Here is a 12,912-nt window from a genome sequence, read left to right on the forward strand (position 1 = left end):
AAGACCAAGCCTATACAGTCTAGAAGGGGTCCAATAAAATCTATGCAAAATTTTGAATTGTATAAGACGCACCCTTGCATCTCTAGATGCAGACTTAATGTTTTTAAGAATCTCAGCCCACACTCCTTCCTCCAATGCCAAGTTGAAATCTTTCTCCCATAATCTCTTGAGAGAAGTCAAGGCTTCATCCCCCAGACTCTGAATTAGCAGGGAGTAATACACTGATGCCTCATGACCTTTTCCAAAAGCCACAATCACCTCTCCCAAAGCATCTGCCTCCTTAGAGGGGTGTGTGCTACTCCCAAAAATAGTACAAAGCAGGTGGCACAGCTGTAAATACCTATAAAACTGAGGTCTGGGGATCCCAAAATGTTGGACCAAATTTTCAAACGATCTCAACACTCCACTCTCATATAGGTCACCGAGCGTATTAACCTCCCTCACAATCCACTCTGGCCAGCAGAAAGGGGACTTGCCACTACACAATCTTGGGTTCTGCCATATGCTCGAGGCAACATTTAAATAAGTGTCCAATTTAAACAAGCTGGACACTTTAGTCCATACCGAGTGTAAATGCGAAATAACGGGGTGTAGCTTAACTTTTCCGGTTAGTTTGATAGAGATGCTTTGTAATGGCGAAATAGGGGCAAGAACTGCCTGTTCAATAACAAACCAGGCAGGGGCTCTCTCAGGTGGAAGTGACCAATGAGCCAAATGTCTGAGACTGAATGCATAGTAATAAAACAAAATCTTGGGTAGGCCTAGCCCACCTTTGTCAATCGGCCTATGTAACTTATTAAAATGCAATCTGGGACGTTTACCATTCCAAATTAGGGCTGAAACGATTAGTCAACATTATCGACAATGTCGACAATAAAAAAAATTGTCGACAAAAATTTTCATTGCCGAATAGTCGTTTGATCTTAACGTAACATAAGATCATATGAAACTCTAATGACTGCACACAAGAGCAGGACTGCAGCTCGCGCCTGACTGAGGAGAGGAAGAAAACACATCTCACAGTCCAGACACACTCTAAACTTTCCAAACAGCTTCAGGTGATGTAGATCGCAAAGTATGAGGGAATTATAATGCAAAAATACAAAATAAGTAAATACAGAAGCACTCGCTCAGCTTAAGCAAAACTTGCGTGTCGAGTGTCTTTAAAGGAAACACCCCGGGCGTTACATCTTTAATGCAGTTCTATTTAATGCGTTATAGCTTTATTAAAGTTAAAATAATAAGGAAACTTCTCTGTTTGAAACGGCATTTCTCTGTGTGGTCAGCGCCTCTTCTCTGAGTTGCGTGAATGTCCTGATCTAAGAGGGAGAGATTGAAACTGCACCCGGCTGAGGTACACTCTGTTGCGGGGACGCTCATCCCTCGAGTACGCGCGCTTAATGCAGCTAGATTATAACACGATGGCAATTTATTGAATCATAATATATGTCACTGTGCATTTCTTATCATGAAGAAAATTGGCAAAACACAGCTTTATTAGTAAGAGAGAGTTAGTTTTTTTGTGAGTTAAAGATGGATTGAAGTGAACAGAAAGGTGAGAGAGGGTAGTCTTCACCCCATTATACACTGAAAAAAAAAACAACAACAACAACAAAAAAAAACATTTTTTATTTGTTTTTGTTTTGGCTTGTTTTCCAATATAAATATCTAAAACTCCTTTAAAACAACATTTACTTTAGCAGCTGTACTGCAGAAGAATTTGTTATGTATTTTTTTATCTGAGAATGTTGAATATAATATTAAAAATAAAAATATTTTAAAATATCTAAAAATCCCTTAAAAAATGATGCATTCACCTGAGAAGCAGCATATACGATGTTTAGACTTGCTTTTAGAGAATAGATCTTGAGTATAAGTATATTTTGTCTTTACTGCACTCACAGAAGTATAACCAAGTGACAAAATACACTTATATACAAAATACACATATTTAAGATACATTCTCTTAAAGAAAGTCTAAATATCTTATATGTTACTTCTCAAGTAAATGTATCTTGTTTTAAGGATTTTTAGACCGTTTTAAATGGAAAAAAAGACAAATACATTTGATAACAGTAGGATTTTTTTGTAGTGAAATCTTTACTGAATTAAACATAATAAAAATATTTTTCCTTTTAATTCAGTGAATGTCATTTAGAGGTATTTTTAAAAGATGATTTTGTCCTCTTTATTGTTAGCAAGCACGTTTAATACAACCTTTTATGTCAGGGCAGAAGCTGAATAGTTGGTTTAGAGCTAATGATTAATCGTTGCAATAATCGCCTGAATAGTCGAATAATTGTTCTAATAATTGTTAGATTAGTCGATTATCAAAATAATCGTTAGTTGCAGCCCCATTCCAAATGAAGGACTTCGCTATGCTATCAAATTGCTTGAAATAAGAGAGGGACATCTACAGGGAGAGACTGGTTGTTAAATTTTGGAATTCATTTTAATAACATTAACCTTCCCAAACATCAATAAATGTAATGAAGCGCACCTGTCTACATCGCTCGAAAACCTTTTTATTAAAGGGTCAAAATTAACTCTAACTAAATCACACAAATTTGCTGGGAATAAAATCCCCAAATACTTAATGCCCTGTTTGGGCCACTGGAAGGCACCCGGCTGGAAAGCCATTACTGGACAGTACGCTGTCAGAGCCAAAGCTTCGGATTTAGACCAATTTAATTTTTATCCTGAGAACTTGGAAATGGAATTAATAATTCTGTGGGCAAGGCGTAGATCTAGTAGGTTCAGAGACAAATAATAAAATATCATCTGCGTAAAGCAGAAGCTTATGCGCCATACCTCCCGCAATCACCCCTGGAAAATCATCCTCCTCTCCTATCGTGGCTGCTGATGGTTCCAGGGCAAGACAGAACAATAATGGAGAAAGAGGGCAACCCTGCCGAGTGCCCCTATTCAGAGTAAAAAATCTGAAATTAATCCCTTTGTTTGTACCGCTGCTACAGGGTGTTTATATAGTAACTTCTAATCCAACCAATAAATGTACCCATACATTTCCCGATCCCATACATTTCCAAAATCCTAAAAAGATAATCCCATTCTACCATATCAAACGCCTTTTCGGCGTCAAGTGAGATGGCAGCGACCGGAGACTGATCATTCGCTACTGACCACATGATACTGATGAGACGCCTGATGTTATCAGAAGAGCTGCGACCCCCGAATAAACTCCACCTGATCTATATGTATAAGAGATGTCATAACCTTACTTAATCGGTTAGCCAAAATTTTTGACAACATTTTTACATGTAGTTGGATCAGGGAGATTGGACGGTAACTTTTAAACTCTTTTAAAGGATCTTGGTCCTTTTTAAGAATCAGACTGATCCGGGTTTGTGTCATGGTTGGAGGAAGCTTTCCGTTCTTTAATGATTCAGTATAAACTTCTAACAAAAGTGGAGCCAGTTCTGTAGCATAGGACCTAAAAAATTCTGCGGCAAAACCATCTGGCCCCGGAGTCTTGCCAGTAGGTAGAGACTTAATTACCTCATCAAGCTCCTCCAAGGTTATCTCAGAATCAAGAGAGTTTTTTTGCTCAGTCGTCAATTTAGGAAGATCTAATGGTTCCACAGAGTTTCTAATATCTTCATCAGTAGACGAAGACGTGGAGCTATAAAGATCAAGATAGAACTCTTTAAAAGCATTATTAATATCAATGGCTGAGGTAAAAATTTCACCACCAGCAGATTTCACTGAGGGAATGATAGAAAGAGACTCTCTCTGCTTTATATATCTAGCCAAAAGCTTCCCTGCTTTGTCCCCTGACTCAAAGTACGACTGTCTTGCCCTGAATAACCAAAACTCCACTTTCTGTGACAAAATAGTATTATATCTATATTTCAATCGGGTCAATTCTCTGAGGCCATCAGATGACATACGGCGTTTCAGCTATGCCTCGGCACTTTTAATATTTCCTTCCAACTCCACGAGTTCTTGTGCTTTGGATTTTTTGGTGAATGAGGCATACTGTATGATCCGACCCCTAAGAACCACCTTAAGTGCCTCCCAAGCCATGCCCACAAAGGATACTGAGGACCAGTTGGTCTCCATATAAACACTGATTTCAGTCTTTAACATTTGTTGGAAATCAGGATTTTGCAAAAGGGATTCATTAAGGTGCCAACTATATGATTTCTTTTTCTCTATATGTGGCAACACCTCTAAACTCACCAGTGCATGATCTGAGACTAAGATATTTCCAATTGAGCAATCAACAACAGATGAAATGAGGGATTTGGAATAAATCTTATAGACTGATGAAAAAAATGTATAGTCTCTACCAGATGGGTTCAAAAGTCTCCAAATATCTGTAAGACCAAGATGTTTACACATCCTGTGAAGCGTCAATGTTGCTCAAGGGGGTTTACACACTTTTGCTTCACTATGATCAAGGACTGAGTCCATCAAAAGATTAAAGTCTCCTCCCAATATTATATCATGAGGGGTGCCAGCGGCTTGCAACATCCCTTCAAGATCTATAAAAAAGACCTGACCATCAACGTTAGGTGCGTAAATATTAGCCAAAATCAGACTTTGCCCCTGAATTTCTGCTAAAACAATAATGACTCTCCCTAATTTATCATTAAACTGTTTGAGAAATTTGAATTGTAAATGTTTATTTACCAATATAATGATTCCCTTGCTCTTACTTGAGCCAACACTAAAGAAAAAATGTCCACCCCATACCTTCCCAAATTTTTCAGCTTCCTGCGGGGAAAGATGTGTTTCTTGAAGAAACACTATATCATATTTCTTACATTTAAGAAAAGAAATAACCTTCCTTCTTTTTATGGGGTGCCCCAACCCATTCACATTCCATGTGGAGAGAGATAGTACTCTCATACCAACATTTGACATTTTGATATGATAGAAAAAATAAATTGTGTGCCAAAAACAGAATTATGAAGACCACATTTCAACATTAATGCAACAGTAAAACCCTGAACTTCCCCCCGAACAAAACAAACAGAAAAAAGGAAAACGAGCGCATAAACCCCGCGCACGACAGCACCAACCGGCGTCAGTCCCTTTAAACTCAAAGAGTCCATGTACGCCTACGAGAGCCCCCGCGACAACTTTGCCATCGGATTGCTCAATTTTGCCTCACAAATTTGTAAGGCAAAATTACATAACATCAAATATTTTGTAAAACAAACCCCAGCCAATAGGCAGAATAAACACAAAGAACGTGTAGACTCATTCACAGAACTGTCTCAAAGGTGTGTTCCTTCACAAAACAAATTCCAGCCGATATAAAGCCGTTCAAAAAACAAATCTTCAGTGAGCCAGCTGATGAGTGCAGTAGATGACGTAATCAATCCAATGTAACACGAAAATACTCCACAAATCATACTTGCTTTTAGAGAATAGATACAGCACAAGGAACTGACAGATTCATCCATAACTGTCCCGAAGAAGTGTTAACAAAACAAGCTCCAACTGCTAGGCGGAACCAGCACAAAAGGAAATGAAACGCATCCCGGTTTCTTCGGATGGTCAAGAGTCAATTCACTCGGAGGCCGCATAAAAGTATAACCCATGGTTTACACAGTCCGCCAACTTTATAAAAGACATGTGTGGGCATGTAGATATTTTGCGGTCATCCGTAGTGTCTATTCTCAGTCTGCCCATGAACTTCATTGTAAAAGTGATCTTCAGTCAATAGACTAATACAACTTAAACCAAGCACACAATCGGATTAATAACTAATGTCATATAATGATTCTATTATTTCTCTATATCACATAAAAGTATGTGCCTCTTATGCATCAATACTCATGCAAACAAATACTTCTCTCTCTATCTCTCTTTTTACCCTCCATCTTTCAGTTTCACTCTGTGTATGTGGACAGAGAGAGAGGGAGAGAGAGAATGGACAGAATGAGGACATGGGTTTGATTAGCCCCTCAGTGTCTTTCTACTGATCTGTCACAAAGAGAGGCTTTGCAATCTACATACAGTATATATATAAGCTACAATCCAAAGGTGAACATTTATGTCCTTTTAATGGGATGATAGGCACACACTCTAAACATCCGAAAGCACCCGATCAGTGGCAGAGGCCTCCACTCCATGTATCAAAAAGTGCTAATTCAGTATAGATTAAAATAACAAGCCTTTCAGTGAATCCTCACTCTACTCTCTCTTTCTCTCTCCCCTCCCTCCCTTACTTGTTGGGGTGTACTAAATGGGATACAAAGTGTTTCCCTGTAAAAATGGGTCAGCTCACTATAAGCCAGACAGTCTAGCTCAGAGACAACCAAAAAGCAGCAGAGTCGGGCAGAGAACTCCACTGCACATAGACTCCCTCAGACTCACACTGCAAGCCATCTATCTGTCGGCCCTGCCACAGAACTGTGCTCTTAACCGAGTCTGGAGTTTCAAACAGATGTGTGCAAAGTACTGAGGCATGTTCCAACAGGCTTCCATTTTGGAGCAAATTCAATAAAAATTAAGATGAGAGCATTGCCATGGTTTGTTAAGCACCAGAATCAATAAGGGGGTTGTCCGAAATGAATATTCAGACCTTATCTAGAACATTCATTTAGGATTAGAGCATTACACTAAACTGCTCAGTACGCTGAGATAGAAAACATCTATTAATTTTTCATAGGTTGCTGTGGTAACAAAGCATCTTTGGAAAGTATATATGTAAACCAGCTGTTTTTACCACAATTTCCAGGGACTATTCTCAGTATTAAAATACAGACACAGGATGTATGCCTAAATAAACAGTATATTTACTCTGTAAGATATTTATTTGTTATAATGTGGGGAGCACAACAAATATTGTAAAAGTAAAAGCTGCACGTAAAATCTTCATGAGCTCTAACTTACAATATTTTCTGGATAAAATGATTCTTATGTTTTATGATGGTAAAGTGAACACTGTCATTCTAGGTATGTAAACTAACCAGAAATGTATAAATTAATGACCAAAGCAGGGTAAGGACGAAGCTAGAGGCCTCAGTTTGTTTCAACATTTGTGTCAGCAGCTCTGGACAGATACAGTAGTAATAAAGTTTAACAAACCTGTCCAAAGAGAGTACAAGTCGCAAGGGTAAAATCTACCACAGAGCAATTAAAAAACTATATATACACTAATATATACACTAATATATATATACTCAGATGCTTCACTGTGTGTGTATCAGTCTGCTTGTTTTCATGCTGTTCTCAACTAAAGTGTAAGAGCAGTGCAGATGTGTTAAGTCGAGACCTACTGTTTGTCTTTTTTTCTTTTTTTTTTGACATTACATATGTTAGCCAGCAGATGGTGGCAAAAGATCATTTTTGTGTGTAATATGAGTCAGTTGGTGACGTGAAGTGAATCCGCATCAGCCACTTTTTACATACAACAGTGCTCCGTAATCGCTACTACACTACTAAAGCTAGGAAATAGCTTTAAAGGCTTTAAACGAACAACTTCAGCATTACGGCTCATCACAGCTGAGAGACACAACAGACCGATTAATTACAGAACTCAAGGCGCTTACCTCTTACCGGAGTTTCCACATTGGATACATACTGTTTAAAATGGAGGAGGACAATGCGGTTTCTATAGTGAATGACTTTTGCGCACCGGCTACCTTGAAATAGAGAGGAATACCCCCGCTTGGACAGCTATTTTACCACTGAGAAAGCTGATCTTCAGAAAGCTGACAGCATCTCTGCTTAGGTGTGGCAACAGGTGATCGCACCAAAAGACCAAAAAGGATGTGAGACAGTTCCTGGGGCTGGCTGGCTATTATACCAAGTTTGTGTCTAATTATACGGATGTCACCAGCCTGCTGACCGATCTCACTAAAAAGGGAGCCCAAGACCCGGTCCAGTGGTCGGAGCCATGCCAACAGGCTTTTATGCAGGTGAAAGCTTTGCTTTGTTGTGGGCTGTTGTTACATGCTCCTGATTTTTCTCTCCCTTTTTTTTGTACAAACCGACGCATCAGGAAGGGGGTTGGGAGCCACGTTGTCACAGGTGGTGGAGGGGGAGGAGTGCTCGGTGCATGTGTCTTAAGTGTCCAAATACTTGCATGTGTCTTAAGTGTCCTAATACTTGTATGTCTGAAGTGTCCAAATACTTGTATGTGTCTTGAGTGTCCTATTACTTTAATGTGTCTTAAGTGTCCAAATACTTTAATGTGTCTCGATGTCTCTTAAGTGTCCAAATACTTTTTGGAGCCACTGTATATCACACAGCTCAAATTAATTCAAATAAAATAAAAACTCCAAACAATATGCAAACATAAATTGTGAATGCGCTCTTAAACCACATACGCGAATACCACAGGTGAATTCAAAGAAACTACACGGTGAAAATCTAACTAATGACAAGACCTTTTGTTTGACTGAACAAAGGACAGCATAGCATGAAGCGTTTCTAAGAGTATAGCCATAGGGAACCTATAAATCTAATTCCTCACTTTTAGAACAGCAGATTCCACCTGGATAATGTTATACAAAGGCAGTGGAGAAAAAGAATGAAAGCAAGTGTTTAATAATAACCCCTTCATCTCTCTGCTTGCACTCTCTCTTGTGAAAGAGCCAATTCTCTCTAAAGCTCTTGAGGTGTGACAGCAAGAAAAAGTGGGTCCTTGAATACTAATAGGATTTCTCTCATTCTAAGAAGATTGCTGGGCAGTGAAGCGAACATATGTGATCCATTCAATGTGTTGCTGAACAGCCCTGCAGGAATTCTAGAAAGAATACTTGAGTTTCAAAGACACACCTGAGACTTGGTGCTTGAGACAAAAACCTGGTACTACAAGTGTCCTCATTTGAAACAACTGACTTAGTACTTTTAAGCTAATCTACACACGTGCACACATTCACAAGACAGTTTCTCAGTGAGAAACATGGCACACGTAGGCTAAAGTTTATCATTGCATATTTTCAATCCAACCTGGTCTCACAGCATCACGTTAGTATACCTACATTTTTGCAAAATGATTTTTAAGTGGCTTGTTGTATGTATTGCGACAGTTAAAAAAAGAATCCTATGGGTTTTGAGAGACACAAGGGTGAATAAATGAATAAATACATTTCCACTATTCCTTAGATTGCAGTCTAGAAGTTAGACTGCAACATTTTTACATAACTCTGATCCAATCATGCTTTTAAGTACAAACCGTACTAAATAATGGATTGAGTGACTGCAACCACTGGAATGAGCGAAAACAACAAATAATGAAACAATCAAGCAATAAACATATAAAGCATAATTTTGGTCTACATGGGTGGAGCGACAATTTCTTCATGTGATAAAATTAATTGCTGCTGTTTTTATGGGAAGAATAAATCAAATAAGGATCTGTAAAGTCTGTGTTCAAAACCGTGCAGTCACATCATGTTGACTTTATTTTCAGTGCTAGTGAAGAGATCAGCATTCGCTCTATGTAGAGAGTTAAGGACAGTACAGAGGCCGCACATTCCAACAAGGTTATTTCCTGGAAATCACATGTTTTTCTAAAGTCTGAATGGAAAGCACTCGAGAGAGCACAAGAGAGAGGTATAAAATCTAATGACCCTAGATCACTGTTACCTGACAAACTTGCATACAACATTAAATACTGTGCAAAGACACAAAACAAGCAATACACACGGCCTTAATTTTGGCGCGGGATTGCTGGTATTGTGCACAATTTTAATCATTCCCGCAAATTCCACATTCATAGTGCGGGAAATTCCTGCACACTTTTATTCACTTTACAGTGCAGCTGTGAATTATAAAACCAATAGATACAGATTAACAAATCAAAACAATAAACTTGTTTTTGTATCAAACTCCATCCAGGGTCGGAAATGAATGAAATTTCAAATATGGGGACAAAAATAATGCCCCTGCAGTTGTTTTATTAATAACACTGATAAAGTTCCAAATACATACAGTACATTGCCATCTTCATCGGAATTTTTGCTGAACTTTATTTGTTTCGTGCTGTCCGTTGTGCAGATGTTGCAGAGTCAGTGGCGGGAGCTCGCAATAGTATCCAGCTGCAAACCCGCAGCACCAGCAGTTTCAGAACAGCAGTGCCAGAACCACAGCCACAGAACGGAAGTGAGGGGCGGAGTTATTGACAACGAGATAAGCATGAAGGAGAGCACGGTGAGTTGTTTGTAATGTTTTTGCCATTATGTGGTGAATAATTATCATATATATTAAGTTAAGCGTTTATCTGCTAAATACTGAATCTGTGCATGGCTTTATCATCTTTTGAAGCTTGAATTTGATGTCATGCTTTATTGTACAGAACATTTTTTCTGCAGACTGTTCAGTTACTTTTCGGATCGCGTGTTGTAAATGGGCCTCGCGATGAAGTTTTGAATATGTTTATTATTTATGAATATAAATAGTTTGTTCCACTTTCTTCTGTTATATGCATTGTTTGTGAGTTAATGTTACCTTACCTTTGAGTTTTTTAATCGCATTTGTCAAAGTTGAGATAACTGTGTGGTGCTTTTTTTAAAATCTCTTGTAGAGACATATAACGATTCAGAGAGGTGACAAATTACCTCAGCTGCAACAGTGCAACAAGAGTTGCAGCAATTACAACTGCCCTTTTTGCTCGGCCAGCATGTTTAAGCCAGCCAAACTGGTCAAATTAAAAAGTCATCTTCAAAGCCACTTCAACAAGGCAGTTGTCCATGGAGGTATGAATATCTTGATTTATTTGTTTAATATATGTAGTCACAATATATTATAGCATAATATTTTACCAGTGTAAAAATATTAATATTGCGTAATATTGCGTTCAAGCTTTGCCACTCAGAGTGTGCCGTTCAAGAGTTTAAGAAGCTTGCTTAATGGTTACTTGCATGATGTTCTGATTTTGCATGCTGTGACATTTGTTACAAGAAAGACCCAAATATTGGTGACTGCTGTTTTTTTGCATGAATTCAGAGCTTCAAACTGTTTGTGCCGCACAATGTAACTTTGCATATTAAGAAATCTGTTTTTATTATTTGTGTATTTTTGTTGCAGTATGATGACAGCCAGAATTGCTCCTGGCACATGGATGCTACTGAAAAACAAGGTTGCTTATAAAGAAGTCTGCTAAAGTTGGGACAAGTGTCAAATCTTTACACTTAACCTCATGCTTCTCCTTTTTTTAGGATGTCCTCCAACAAATTGGTGGTGTGGACTGTGGAGTCTTCATGTTGATGGTGAGACAAATTATGTTTTGATATGAATAAACCAATGATTGGTGTGCTTCTTAAGTATTAGTTAAAGAAGGAACAAGGAGGCAATTTTTTATTTATGACATTTACAGAGAGAATTTTCTTGATTTTTTTTTGTTTTCAGTATGCTCTACATCTTGTTTTGGTTGCACCCTTTGATTTTACATCTGTAAGTAATTACAGTTCAAGTAATTGACCTTTATGATGTTGTAGCAGTAGATATTTCAAGATTTCTCTATATTTTTGTCTTCCAGTGCGACTTTCCAAACATACAAATATGGTGGACTCTTATTCTTCTGGAGAACTTTGGGGTTTTCTCTGAAAGGTAGATACTGGACATTGCCTCCAGCCCACCATTACATTTTCACCCCCTTCAGACCAATTCAAAATTAACCAAGAAATGTATGTTACAGTAGAGAAACCCTTCAAGACGCTTAGCAGCAGAGGTATGTCTCAAATATAGACACATATTTATCAGTGTATATATATCTTTGCAAATATTACATTTATAATAAATATTAAAATTAAATTTTTCTTTAACATTCTCTAATGAAGGAGCTCCCAGTAATCCGACACATGACAGAAGCTGTGAAATGGCTCCATTCCAACAGACATCTGCTCAGGGGCCCAGTGGAAGAGCCTCTTTTCCTTACAATGGATGAAGTGGACAAGAAAAAGGCCCTCAACAATCTCCTGGAACAATCAGAAGCTTCCAAAGAGCCCTTCACATTTCATTTTGTGTTCAGGGATGACATGGAGTTATTTCTGCAGGAATGTCATGACAAAATGGGCCTAAGAGTGAATTGTTCATTTGAGGAATTTTAATTTAATTATTTATTGTATAAAGTTGGATTGTTTCTTTTAAAATTATGTTGCTGTTTGTTTTAATTTTTTTAATTTATTTATTTTTATATAATAATAATAATATCTAGTTGTATTGTAGTTATATTTGTATTGAAATGTTTTAGTTTTCATATAGAAAAGTGCATGCTGCACATGTTCTTGGCTTTGGAATAAACGTTTATTTTGAATGTTGTGATTAAAGTATATTTCATAATAAATGCCCATACGTTTCTTTAAGCATTATTTCTAACATCACGAACAGGAAATAATACTCACATAATACAATGAAACGTATAACATTATACAATAATATTACACAAGATTAATGTTTTAAAATACTTATTGTACTGTAACTTACTGTATCGTTATAACTTATACATGTATGAACTGAAAAGTGGCCTTATTTAAAAGTATGATGTTTAGCAAGTAATAAAAGAAAATTACGCTCCAAAACCGTAGGTGGCGCGACTCCGTTAAGAACGCATGCTCCGCCCCTCACTTCCGTTCTGTGGCTGCGGTTCTGGCGCTGCTGCTCTGAAACGGCTGGTGCTGTGGTTCTGCAGCTGGATATATCTCGATGCTCGCGCCATAAACGCGCAGACGGGCACTCCGCACCAGTTAGGTGTCGTGCTCGCGCGCTAAATTACGTGACCGTTCGGACCATTTACTAAAAATGTAATGTCCTACTAAGTAACACTGTCGCTCCCTCTGCTATATCCTACTTCCCTGCCCATCGGATCATCTCACATATGCATCTCTCTGTTTGAAAAGCCCCCTCACCAGCTAGAAGCCAAAAGTGCGGGAGGGATGGATGTTATACTGTACATTAGTGATGAGTCGTTCATGAACGATTCATTCATTT

At 38.1% G+C, this 12,912-nt stretch overlaps 1 protein-coding gene and 1 long non-coding RNA gene across 3 annotated transcripts in view; one reads left to right on the forward strand and one right to left on the reverse strand.

Annotated features, from left to right (window-relative positions):
- smarcd3b (SWI/SNF related, matrix associated, actin dependent regulator of chromatin, subfamily d, member 3b) overlaps nt 1-12,912 on the reverse strand; it is a 52,361-nt gene that overhangs the window by 31,358 nt on the left and 8,091 nt on the right. The window lies entirely within an intron of this gene.
- On the forward strand, nt 10,998-12,049 carry LOC127420360 (uncharacterized). 2 transcript variants are annotated; one of them, XR_007893808.1, is made up of 5 exons: nt 10,998-11,062; nt 11,142-11,192; nt 11,462-11,532; nt 11,621-11,653; nt 11,763-12,049. It is a non-coding gene; the product is annotated as an uncharacterized LOC127420360 (long non-coding RNA). The 2 variants fall into 2 exon arrangements; XR_007893807.1 differs by adding an exon at nt 11,332-11,376 and having other exon boundaries at nt 11,021-11,192.

This window comes from Myxocyprinus asiaticus, chromosome 1 (assembly GCF_019703515.2).
Source record: "Myxocyprinus asiaticus isolate MX2 ecotype Aquarium Trade chromosome 1, UBuf_Myxa_2, whole genome shotgun sequence".
Taxonomy (NCBI): domain Eukaryota; kingdom Metazoa; phylum Chordata; class Actinopteri; order Cypriniformes; family Catostomidae; genus Myxocyprinus; species Myxocyprinus asiaticus.